We start from the raw sequence: 13,129 nt of genomic DNA on the forward strand, positions 1-13,129 counted from the left end.
TGTTAAACCTTTCCAGGAGGCCGTCCATCAGATGGTACACAGATGTCATGAGTTAGATAATCCGGAGGGCCTTGCACAAGTCCCTCATTACCTTGGACATTAACAGTGTTTTTTGGTCCGTCAGAATCTCCCTGGGCAGGCCCGTCCTGGAGAAAATATGGACTAGCTCTCGGGCTATACTCCTGCCTGAGGAGTTCATCAGTGGTTCTGCCTCCGGGTGCCGTGTTGCATAATCCATGACCAGCAAGATGTATTGGTGGCCTCTGGCGGACTTAACTAGGGGTCCTACAAGGAACATGGAAATCCGATCAAATGGGACATCTATTATGTGTAATGACTGGGATACGGGAGCAGTTAGCTGACAGGTAGGGTGGGATTAGCAGAAATTAACAATGTCCATGTGACACCCAGGCCAGTCGAACCTCTAAAGGACTCACTTTTGGGTTTTATCTATGCCTAGACACTCTCCCAAGAATGAGAATGAGCCAGGCCTAGTACCCTACATCTATAGATTCCCGATAAAGCAACTGCTCATTAACTGCAAAGTAAGGGAACCTGGTGTCGGCCTCCGGCTCTTAGGCTACCCATTTATCACAGACACACTTTCAAATGCCCCTTTTAGGGTAAAATCCCACATTTCAGCCGTCCCCAAATTTCCCCAGAAACCCTCAGTTCAGGAATCTGTGCCTCACTGGTCACCGTCTCATCATCGTCACCAGCCAGGACACACAAGAGGAACTCATCCACCTCTGACTGCGATGGGGTTTCATCAGGGTTGAGTTGGCTCCTGTCTGCGTCAGTTGGTATCCCTGCCTTTCCCCACAAGTCCCACAACAGGCTGAAGTCCCACCCGATTATCACGAGGTGTAGCAAGCGTTTGTCTACCCTGACCTAGTGGGACTCGGTATCCCTGCTCGTTTTAGTGAAACTCTGGCGACGGGGTGGTCCATGGCGTCCCCGTGATTACAGAAGATACCCACGTTTCCTTGGGAACAACTGGTGGGGGAGTGTGGCCCTTATCAGTCCACTATAGTTACATCCTGTATTATACCCCAGAGCTGCACTCACAATTCTGCTGGTACAGTCCCTGTGTGCATACATTACATTACTGATCCTGAGTTACATCCTGTATTATACTCCAGAGCTGCACTCACTGTTCTGCTGCCACAGTCACTGTGTACATACATTACATTACTGATCCTGAGTTACATCCTGTATTATACTCCAGAGCTGCACTCACTGTTCTGCTGCCACAGTCACTGTGTACAAACATTACATTACTGATCCTGAGTTACAGCCTGCATTATACCCCAGAGCTGCACTCACTATTCTGCTGGTGCAGTCACTGTGTATATACATTACATTACTGATCCTGAGTTACATCCTGTATTATACTCCAGAGCAGCACTGACTATTCTGCTGGTGCAGTCACTGTGTACATACATTACATTACTGATCCTGAGTTACATCCTGTATTATACTCCAGAGCTGCACTCACTATTCTGCTGGTGCAGTCACTGTGTATATACATTACATTACTGATCCTGAGTTACATCCTGTATTATACCCCAGAGCAGCACTGACTATTCTGCTGGTGCAGTCACTGTGTACATACATTACATTACTGATCTTGAGTTACATCCTGTATTATACTCCAGAGCTGCACTCACTATTCTGCTGCCGCAGTCACTGTGTACATACATTACTGATCCTGTACTGGTCCTGAGTTACATCCTGTATTATACCCCAGAGCTGCACTCACTATTCTGCTGGTGCAGTCACTGTGTACATACATTACATTACTGATTCTGAGTTACATCCTGTATTATACTCCAGAGCTGCACTCACTGTTCTGCTGCCGCAGTCACTGTGTACATACATTACTGATCCTGTACTGATCTTGAGTTACATCCTGTATTATACCCCAGAGCTGCACTCACTATTCTGCTGGTGCAGTCAGTGTACATACGTACATTTCTGATCCTGAGTTACATCCTGTATTATACCCCAGAGCTGCACTCACTATTCTGCTGCCGCAGTCACTGTGTACATACACTACATTACTGATCCTGAGTTACATCCTGTATTATACCCCAGAGCTGCACTCACTATTCTGCTGCCGCAGTCACTGTGTACATACATTACTGATCCTGTACTGGTCCTGAGTTACATCCTGTATTATACCCCAGAGCTGCACTCACTATTCTGCTGGTGCAGTCACTGTGTGCGTCTGTTACGGCTACGACCGCAGACGCGGCCGAGCCGACGCCTCCACGTCGCCAGACATAGCGACGTGGGGCGAGCATCCCAAAAAGGAACGCAATGTGGACCCATTGGACCACATAGTTACCTGGACCTACCCAGACTAGGGAAGGGCAGTGAGCAGGGTCTGTGGCAGCTGAGCATGTGAACAAGATGACGATATGCAGAACTAGACTACACCGCACAACTTCAAGTATGAAGAAACAAAGTTTACTTAAATGATAACACAGTACACAACAAAACATAATGATGTCAGGATCCCGATTCCACACGTCTAGGAAGGGTACACGTCTCAGGGTAACAGACGAAGGCAGGAGGACATCACGGGTTGATGAAGTCCAGGGTTATCTGGCACGGGCATGCTAGGATGGCCTCTCTCTCACGCCTCGTGCGCAGCACAGGCTCAGCAGGAGAACATCAGACACCGACCTCAGACGGACCTCTGACGATGGCAAGGGTCATCATGGGTTGATGCAGTCCAGGGTCATCTGGCACGGGCTTACAAGGACGGCCTCTCTCTCAGGCCACAGGTACAGCACTGGCTCAGCAGGAGAACATCAGACACAGACCCAGGACAGACGTCATCACAGGGTGGACCCCAGGGAACCGGTGGAACATCGGGTCACAGGCAGGACATCGGGTCACAGGCAGGACATCGGACACAGGCAGGACATCGGACACTGGCGTGGCAGCCCAGGTCATCGGCTGGGACACGGAAGGCACAGGACCAGGTAGCGGTAGACATCAGGTTCATAGCTACGGCCGTCAGGCTCCGGGCATCGGACCTAGGAAGGAACTCAAGCGTGATGGAACAAGCACCGCCGGACTGGAACTGAGCCAGACGGGGTTAGCACCGCATGGAAGGCTGAGCACAGAATAGTAAGAGCTCAGCAAGAACACCGAACTCCATCTTTAAAAGATGAGCCCTGAAAGTTCAGTCACTGGGTGCGGGGTGTCGGACACAAAAGGACTTCAGGAACATAGCACAACGGACACAGTTCAGACAGGAACAGGTACTGGATATGCAGCCTCCAGGATAGGCGGGTCTGGGTACTCTGTCTCCAGACCAGGCGGAAAAACGAAACACAAACAGATCTGGATATGCAGCCTCCAGGATAGGCGGAAAACAGGTATCAGCTCTCCCAGAACAAAATGCAGACAGAATGGGAGCTGGATACCTCACAAGGCAAAACACAGAAACACAATGTTCTGGCAACGCCCTATAGGAAAGAGGGAGTTTATATAGCAATAGGCTGAGGAAGCAACACAGGTGCACACTCAAACCCTAATAAAAGCAGGGTAGGTGTGGCCGCGCGCACCCTAAGCGCAAACAGATACCATTACAGCACAGTCTGCACAGGAACTGTGGCCTAGGGCAGAGGTCCCCAACCTTTTTTGCACCAGGGACCGGCTTTAAGCAAGACCAGTTTTCCATGGCCCGGTGGGGTGGGGGTGGGGCAGGGGTGGGGCTCTGGTCATATGGGGGTGGGGTTATGGAGGGGTGGAGCTTAGTGCATACTTATCATGTAATTATGACATTTATAATGAGAATGTGATTCACACATTCTCACACACACATTCACACACACACATTCACACACACACACATTCTCACACACACACATTCACACACACATTCACACACACACACACACACACACACACACATTCACACACACACATTCACACACACACACATTCACACACACACATTCACACACACACACATTCTCACACACACACACACACACATTCACACACACACACATTCACACACACATTCTCACACACACACATTCTCACACACACATTCTCACACACACACACACACACACACACACACATTCTCACACACACATTCTCACACACACATTCTCACACACACATTCTCACACACACACATTCACACACACACACATTCTCACACACACATTCACACACCCCTCTCACCTCTCCTCGCACTCTACCACAGCATCTCATTGCCTTCCTCTGACACAGCCGGCCGCTGAATGATGACGTCATCCAGCGGCGCGTCTGTGTGAGAGGAAGCAGGAAGACAGATCGCTGGGCAGCGGAGCTGCGGGGATTTCTCCCTGCCCGTCGCAGCCACCCTGCAGGGGCTCCCCTCCACCTCTGCACACGTTGGGAGCCGGAACTCTGCAGCTTCTCTGTGCCGGCTGTCAGCTTGACAGTCGGCACAGAGAACAGCTGACTCCCTGACCGGGGGCGGCAGAATGCAGCCGCCGGGGTAGACACTGCGGACCGCCGAACAAGGCGGCCCGACTGCGCCCCTCCCTGCCGGCTGCGCCCGGGGCAAATGCCCCGGCTGCCCCCCCCAGATACGCCACTGGGCGTGTCAGTGAGGAGAGCCTGCCGCCCCACCCCATCAGGAACACACCATGCTGCGCAGGAGGGCTGCGTCACTAAGACCCGCCTGACGCCCCGCCCCGTCCTGCATAATGTTCTCTGCCGGGAGCTGCGAGCTGTCACAGAGCGTGCTCTGACCAGGCGCAGGGCCGCGAAGCTAGCTGTCAGCGGTGCCGCGGACCGGCTGAAAAACCTCAACAGCCTGGTCTTGGTCCGCGGACCGGCGGTTGGGGACCTCTGGCCTAGGGCACCTGGCAGCGACTGCTAGCCTGGACACACGTGGAAAGTCATGCACAGCTGCAGAGGACCTCGCAAGCCGTGGCTAGCTTCCACCACGATAGCCAGGGACTGCACATGCGAGTGGCCATGCAGCAGAGCAAAGACATCACAGCACATGTACGGCTATGCAGCGGTGGCAGGGAACTGAGCAGCGTCCATACAGGTAACAGACTACAGTATCCCTGCAAGTTAGGGGGAGAGGAGCAAGGGTTAAAGCAGAGACATGCAAAAGTAACGCCGAAGAATAAGGTATTAATCCAGCGGCGTTACAGCGTACATTACATTACTGATCCTGAGTTACATCCTGTATTATGCTCCAGAGCTGCACTCACTATTCTGCTGGTGCAGTCACGGTGTACATACATTACATTACTGATCCTAAGTTACATCTTGTATTATATTCCAGAGCTGCACTCACTATTCTGCTGGTGCAGTCACTGTGTACATACATTACATTACTGATCCTGAGTTACATCCTGTATTATACTCCAGAGCTGCACTCACTATTCTGCTGGTGCAGTCACTGTGTACATACATTACTGATCCTGAGTTACATCCTGTATTATACTCCAGAGCTGCACTCACTATTCTGCTGGTGCAGTCACTGTGTACATACATTACACTACTGATCCTGTACTGATCCTGAGTTACAACCTGTATTATACCCCAGAGCTGCACTCACTATTCTGCTGGTGCAGTCAGTGTACATACATTACATTACTGATCCTGAGTTACATCCTGTATTTTACCCCAGAGCTGCACTCACTATTCTGCTGGTGCAGTCACTGTGTACATACATTACATTACTGATCCTGAGTTACATCCTGTATTATACCCCAGAGCTGCACTCACTATTCTGCTGGTGGAGTCACTGTATACATACATTACATTACTGATTCTGGATTGATCCTTAGGTGTTTTTTTTTTTTTTTTAGAAGAAAAGGTAGGTGTGTCTATCTATCTATCTATGTGTGTAGTTTGGTATTGCTATAATTGTACAGATCTAGAGAATCTTGGTGCTCGGTAATTGTCACCGTACAATGAACACTGTAAAAACAAAACCCCCAAAATCACTATCAGGAAGGACTTTTTCCGGATTGCGGGGGCCGGGCCGCGTTCTCTGGGATGAGACTTTCCTGTCTTCCGTCTCGGTATCGTGAGATCTGCCGCCTGTGACCTGCATTGATTGGAGTAGATCAGATCACAGGTTGGGTTGCTGCGGTGGCAGCTGGATCGATCTTCATTGCATCTTTACATATACAGGGACAAGGTGACGGCAAGGACACACTGATACTGTCAGCTGCCGCCGCCCGCTCTGACAGCATGCATTGTTACATGGCATCATGCACTCTGTTATCTCTTGTACGGGGAAGAGCGCAGTGAAGACGGGTTTATCTGCTGCCAAATTTGCATCAAAATTGTATTTTTAAAGAAAGACAAAGTGGAAGCAGTTGAGTATTTGCAGAAATTTCTGCAAAGTTTATGCATCTCTTGGCAGCAAAAACGCTGTGGCAAAAAACGAGTGTTTTGACTCGATTTTTGGTGCGTTTTTGCATGCGTTTTTGAACAGCAATGAAAGCTTTATTTTTAGCTCAAGATATTTAAAAAAAAATTTTGTGATGTAGTTTCTTGGTTCGACACCACCTTTTTCATTCTGATGTGGTGGCATCAGGGTAATGTGATTAGTGTTTGGTGTCAGCAGCTGTCATTGACACCTAGCCCTAGGCTTTGTAATGAAAAGATGTCAGCCCGACATCCTCATTAGTAAGCCGGACAGTAAAACACACACACACACACACACACACACACACACACACACACACACACACACACACACACACACACACACACACACTGTCACCAGCCTATGTAGGAGCGTTAACAGAATGAACCTACCTAGGCTGTAACCAAACAGCATCTCTTAATTTAACCCCTTAATCCCATATGACGTACTATCCTGTCGAGGTGACCTGGGACTTAATTCCCAGTGACGGGATAGTACGTCATATGCAATCACGGCCGGGTGTCAGCTGACTATCGCAGCTGACATCCGGCACTATGTGCCAGGAGCGGTCATCGCCCCCTCCTGGCACATTAACCCCCGTAACACTGCGATCAAACATGATCGCAGCGTTCCGGCGGTAAAGGGAAGCATCGCGCAGGGAGGGAGCTCCCTGTGGGCTTTCCCGAGACCCTCGGTACAAGGCGATGTGCTCACCTTGTACCAAGCATCTCCTCCCTGCAGGCCCCGGATCCAAAATGGCCGCGGGGCTTCTTCCAGGTCCTGCAGGGAGGTGGCTTACAAGTGCCTGCTCAAAGCAGGCGCTGGTAAGCCTGCAGCCCTGCTTGTCAGATCGCTGATCTGACACAGTGCTGTGCAAAGTTTCAGATCAGTGATCTGACCCTATAATGTGATGTTCCCCCTGGGATAACGTTATAAAGTAAAAAAAAAAAAAATTTAGATGTGTAAAAAAAAAAAAAAAAAACCCCTAAATAAAAAATATATATATTCCCATAAATACGTTTTTTTTATCTAAATAATAAAAAAAAAAGTTCACATATGTAGTATCGCCGCGTCCGTAACGACCCCACCTATAAACTGTCACACTAGTTAACCCCTTCAGTGAACGCCGTAAAAAAAAAGAGGCAAAAAACAACGCTTTATTATCATACCTCCGAACAAAAAGCGGAATAACACGCGATCAAAAAGATGGATATAAATAACCATGGTACCGCTGAAAACGTCATCTTGTCCCGCAGAAAACGAGCCGCCATACAGCATCATCAGTGAAAAAATAAAAAAGTTAGTCCTCAGAATAAAGCGATGCAAAAATAATTATTTTTTCTATAAAATTAGTTTTTATTGTATAAAAGCGCCAAAACATAAAAAAATATAAATGAGGTATCGCTGTAATCATACTGACCCAAAGAATAAAACTGCTTTATCAATTTTACCAAACGTGGAACGGTATAAACACCCCCCCCCCCCCAAATAAATTCATGAATAGCTGGTCTTTGGTCATTCTGCCTCACAAAAATTGGAATAAAAAGCGATCAAAAAATGTCACGTGCCCGAAAATGTTACCAATAAAAACGACAACTCGTCCTGCAAAAAACGACCTCACATGACTCTGTGGACCAAAATATGGAAAAATTATAGCTCTCAAAATGGGGTAACGCAAAAAATATTTTTGCAATAAAAATCGTCTTTTAGTGTGTGACGGCTGCCAATCATAAAAATCGGCTAAAATACCCGCTATAAATAGTAAATCAAACCCCCTTTCATCACCCTCTTAGTTGGGGAAAAATCATAAAATTAAAAAAATGTATTTATTTCCTTTTTCCCGTTAGGGTTAGGGTTGGGGCTAAAGTTAGGGTTGGGGCTAAAGTTAGGGTTGGGGCTAAAGTTAGGGTTAGGGTTAGGGCTACAGTTAGGGTTTGGATTATATTTACAGTTGGGATTAGGGTTAGGGGTGTGGTTAGGGTTATGGTTGAGATTAGGGTTAGGGGTGTGTTGGAGTTAGGAGTGTGGTTAGGGTTGTAATTAGGGGTGTGGTTGGGGTTAGGGGTGTGGTTGGGTTAGGGTTTCAGTTAGAATTGGGGGGTTTCCACTCTTAAGGCATATCAGGGGCTCTCCAAACGCGACATGGCATCTGATCTCAATTCCAGCCAATTATGCGTTGAAAAAGTAAAACAGTGCTCCTTCCCTTCCGAGCTATGCCATGCACCCAAACAGTGGTTTACCCCCACATATGGAGTATTGGCGTACTCCGGACAAATTGGACAACAACTTTTGGGGTCCAATTTCTCTTGTTACCCTTGGGAAAATTACAAATTTGGGGGGCTAAAAAACATTTTAGTGGGGAAAAAAAAGATTTTTATTTTCACGGCTCTGCGTTATAAACTGAAGGGAAACACTTGGGGGTTCAAAGTTTTCACAACACATCTAGATAAGTTCCTTCAGGGGTCTAGTTTCCAATATGGGGTCATTTGTGGGGGGTTTCTACTGTTTAGGTACATTAGGGGCTCTGCAAACGCAATGTGGCGCCTGCACGCCATTCCATCTAAGTCTGCATTCCAAATGGCGCTCCTTCCCTTCCAAGCTCTGCCATGCGCCCAAGCGGTGTCCCTCCCCCCACATATGGGGTATCAGCCTACTCAGGACAAATTGGACCCCAAAGCTTGTTGTCCAATTTCTCCTGTTACCCTTTGCAAAATACAAAGCTGGGGCTAAAAAATAATTTTTGTGGAAAAAAAAATAGAATTTTTATTTTCACGGCTCTGCATTTTAAACTGTAGTGAAACACTTGGGGGTTCAAAGCTCTCACAACACATCTAGATAAGTTCCTTAGGGGGTCTACTTTCCAAAATGATGTCACATGTGGGGGCTTTCAATGTTTAGGCACATCAGGGGCTCCCCAATCGCAACATGGCGTCCCATCTCCAATCCTGTCAATTTTCCATTGAAAAGTTAAACGGCACTCCTTCCCTTCCGAGCTCTGCCATGCGCCCAAACAGTGGTTTACCCCCACATATGGGGCATCAGCATACTCCGGACAAATTGCCTAACAGCTTTTGGGGTCCAATTGGGGGCGAAAAGATCATTTTTGTGAAAAAATATGATTTTTTATTTTTTTGCTGTGCATTATAAACTTCTGTGAAGCACTTGGTGGGTCAAAGTGCTCAACACACATCTAGATAAGTTCCTTAGGGGGTCTACTTTCCAAAATTGTGTCACTTGTGGAGTGTTTCAATGTTTAGGCACATCAGTGGCTCTCCAAATGCAACATGGTGTCCCATCTCAATTTCAGTCAATTTTGCATTGAAAAGTCAAACGGCGCTCCTTCCCTTCCGAGCTATGCCATGCACCCAAATAGTGGTTTACCCCCACATATGGAGTATCGGCGTCCTCAGGACAAATTGTACAACAACTTTTGGGGTCGATTTTCTCCTGTTACCCTTGGTAAAATAAAACAAATTGGAGCTGAAGTAAGCTTTTTGGGAAAAAAACTTAAATGTTCATTTTTTTTAAACATTCCAAAAATTCCTGTGAAACACCTGAAGGGTTAATAAACTTTTTGAATGCGGTTTTGAGCACCTTGAGGGGTGCAATTTTTAGAATGGTGTCACACTTGGGTATTTTCTATCATATTGACCCCTCAAAATGACTTCAAATGAGATGTGGCCCCTAAAAAAAGAATGGTGTTGTAAAAATTAGAAATTGCTGGTCAACTTTTAACCTTTATAACTCTCTAACAAAAAAAAATTTTTGTTCCAAAATTGTGCTGATGTAAAGTAGACATGTGGGAAATGTTACTTATTAAGTATTTTTTGTGACATACCTCTGTGATTTAAGGGCATAAAAATTCAAAGTTGGAAAATTGCGAAATTTTCAAAAATTTTCGCCAAATTTCCATTTTTTCACAAATAAATGCAGGTAATATCAAATTTTTTTTACCACTATCATAAAGTACAATATGTCATGAGAAAACTTTCAGAATCATCAGGATCCGTTGAAGCGTTCCAGAGTTAGAACCTCATAAAGGGACAGTGGTCAGAATTGTAAAAATTGGCCCGGTCATTAACGTGCAAACCACCCTTGGGGCTTAAGGGGTTAAAGAGAAAAAAATTGCATGGGCTCCCGCTTAATTTCCTTAACCAGTAGAGGGAAAGCCAATGGCTGAGGTCTGACGCTTAGCTTCGCTCTTTCCACTTGCCCTGTAGTGGTGGCAAGTGGGGTGATAATTTGTGGGGTTGATATCACTTTTGTATTGTCAGGTGACATCAAGCCCACAGGTTATTAATGGAGAGACGTCTATAAGACGCCCCCATTACTGACTCCATAGTGATGTTATAAAAACAGACAGCCAGAATAAAGTCCTTTAATTGAAAAAAGTGACAGACTTCTTTATTGAATCTAAATTAAACCATGCTCACCAAACGCCTAATCCACTGATGCCAATGTCTCCTGCAACAACAATAAAATAATAAACCACAATATTCTTCACCTGTCCGCAAAGAAGATAATCCATAATGTCCCACGATGATCCTAATGACTTTGAGAGCAGTCACTGATGTGACTCTGACTCTGGCCACACAAGGACCAGGGGGTTCAGGCTCTGGCCACACAAGGGCCAAGGGTTCAGGTTCAGGCTCTGGCCACATAAGGACCAGGAATCCAGGTTCAGGCTCTGGCCACATAAGGACCAGGGGCGCAGGCTTTGGCAACACAAGGACAAAGGTTCAAGTTCAGGCTCTGGCCACACAAGGACCAGGAGTCCAGATTCCGGCTCTGGCCACACAACGACCAGGGGTTCAGGTTCAGGCTTCTGCCAAAAATGGACCAGGGGTTCAGATTCACGCTCTGGCCACATAAGGACCGGGGTGCAGGCTCTGGCCACACAAGGATCTATGGTTCAGGCTCTGGCCACACAAGGGCCAAGGGTTCAGGCTCTGGCCACACAAGGACCAAGGGTTCAAGTTCAGACTCTGGCCATAGAAGGACCAGGGATTCAGGCTCTGGCCACACGAGGACCAGGGGCGCAGGCTCTGGCCACACAAGGATCTATGGTTCAGGTTCAGGCTCTGGCCACACAAGGACCAAGGGTTCAGGCTCTGGCCACACAAGGGTTCAGGCTCTGGCCATAGAAGGACCAGGGATTCAGGCTCTGGCCACACAAGGGACAGGAGTCCAGACTCTGGCCACACAAGGACCAAGGGAGCAGGCTCTGGCCACACAAGGATCTATGGTTCAGGCTCTGGCCACACAAGCATCAAGGGTTCTGGTTCAGGCTCTGGCCACACAAGGGTTCTGGTTCAGGCTCTGGCCGCACAAGGGTTCTGGTTCAGGCTCTGGCCACACAAGGACCAAGGGTTTAGTCTCTGGCCACACCAGGACTAGGAGTCCAGGTTCAGTCTCTGACCATACAAGGATCAATGCTTCAGGTTCAGGCTCTGGCCACACAAGGGCTAAGGGTTCAGGTCAGGCTCTGGTCACACAAGGACCAAAGGTTCAGGTTCATGCTCTGGCCACACAAGGACCAAGGGTTCAGGCTCTGGCCACACAAGGACCAGGGGCACAGGCTCTGGCCACACACGGATCTATGGTTCAGGTTCAGGCTCTGGCCACACACGGATCTATGGTTCAGGCTCAGGCTCTGGCCACACAAGGACCAGGAGCTCAGGTTCAGGCTCTGGCCACACAAGGACCAGGAGCTCAGGTTCAGGCTCTGGCCACACAAGGACCAGGAGCTCAGGTTCAGGCTCTGGCCACACAAGGACCAGGAGCTCAGGTTCAGGCTCTGGCCACACAAGGACCAGAGGACTCGGGTACAGGGACTGGGACCTGGCAACTCGCTAGTTGCATAAACACTCACTAATAGGAGAACGATGCTCAGGCACTTCTTTATTGGGGAGGGTGCCCTTTTATACAAGATCTGGGGGCATCTTCAAACTAAGTATGCTGCCCCTGTACGAGCAGGGGAGTGCACGCGCCCTAGATGCGCCACCGGGAAGCCTGTACAGAGTGCACAGGAAGCGGGGAGGCGTGCTGAGAAGTGGAGGTGATCTCACAGCTGTGGTGGTAAGTATGTCGGCATCCCTGCATGAAGGGGAAGAGGAACCATGCAGGGACGCCGGCATTGGTGTTACAGGAATCAGCATTTATTATGGGTGCATGTATGGGCATATTGTGTATGTGAGGGACATGTGGGTACATGTATAAGGCATCTTGTGGGTTCATGAATCAGCCTGATTCTTGGCTGCCTGTATGAGCGTGTTACAGGACTGTCACATTATGTACCTGTCTGCCTTAGCATTTGGGTGCGGTATGATCATATTTTGGTTCTGAATTTTCATATGGAAATTTGTGCAAAACTGCTCAATAGTTTCAAATCCTATGGACGGCAGCGTTCAAATGTAACCCAGCCATAACCTACCTGTGACAGACCTGCAGCGTAATTTCAGCGGAGGAGGGAATTGTTATTTATGCAACTTTCTAATATAAAGTATATAATTGCTCTAAGGGTGGAGCTTCAGTTACGTTTTTTTTTTTACTATGGTAATACCTTTTTCTAACCTCTAGGGGTCAGTATTTTTACTATTCCCCCAAATGCAGGAGATGAACAGAGCGGCACAGAAAGTGCTGACCGATGGAGCTGTGACAACCTCCCGTATATGATGTCACCCTGTATTAAGAATTACACCAAACCGTGGATTCTCC

The 13,129-nt window shown here is 47.8% G+C and overlaps 1 protein-coding gene across 1 annotated transcript in view; it reads left to right on the forward strand.

The window, feature by feature from the left end:
• Nucleotides 1–13,129, forward strand: part of CCDC90B (coiled-coil domain containing 90B) — a 62,976-nt gene that overhangs the window by 21,241 nt on the left and 28,606 nt on the right. The gene's annotated exons all lie outside the window — the stretch shown is intronic.

Source organism: Ranitomeya imitator, chromosome 3 (assembly GCF_032444005.1).
Source record: "Ranitomeya imitator isolate aRanImi1 chromosome 3, aRanImi1.pri, whole genome shotgun sequence".
NCBI classification, from domain to species: Eukaryota; Metazoa; Chordata; class Amphibia; order Anura; family Dendrobatidae; genus Ranitomeya; species Ranitomeya imitator.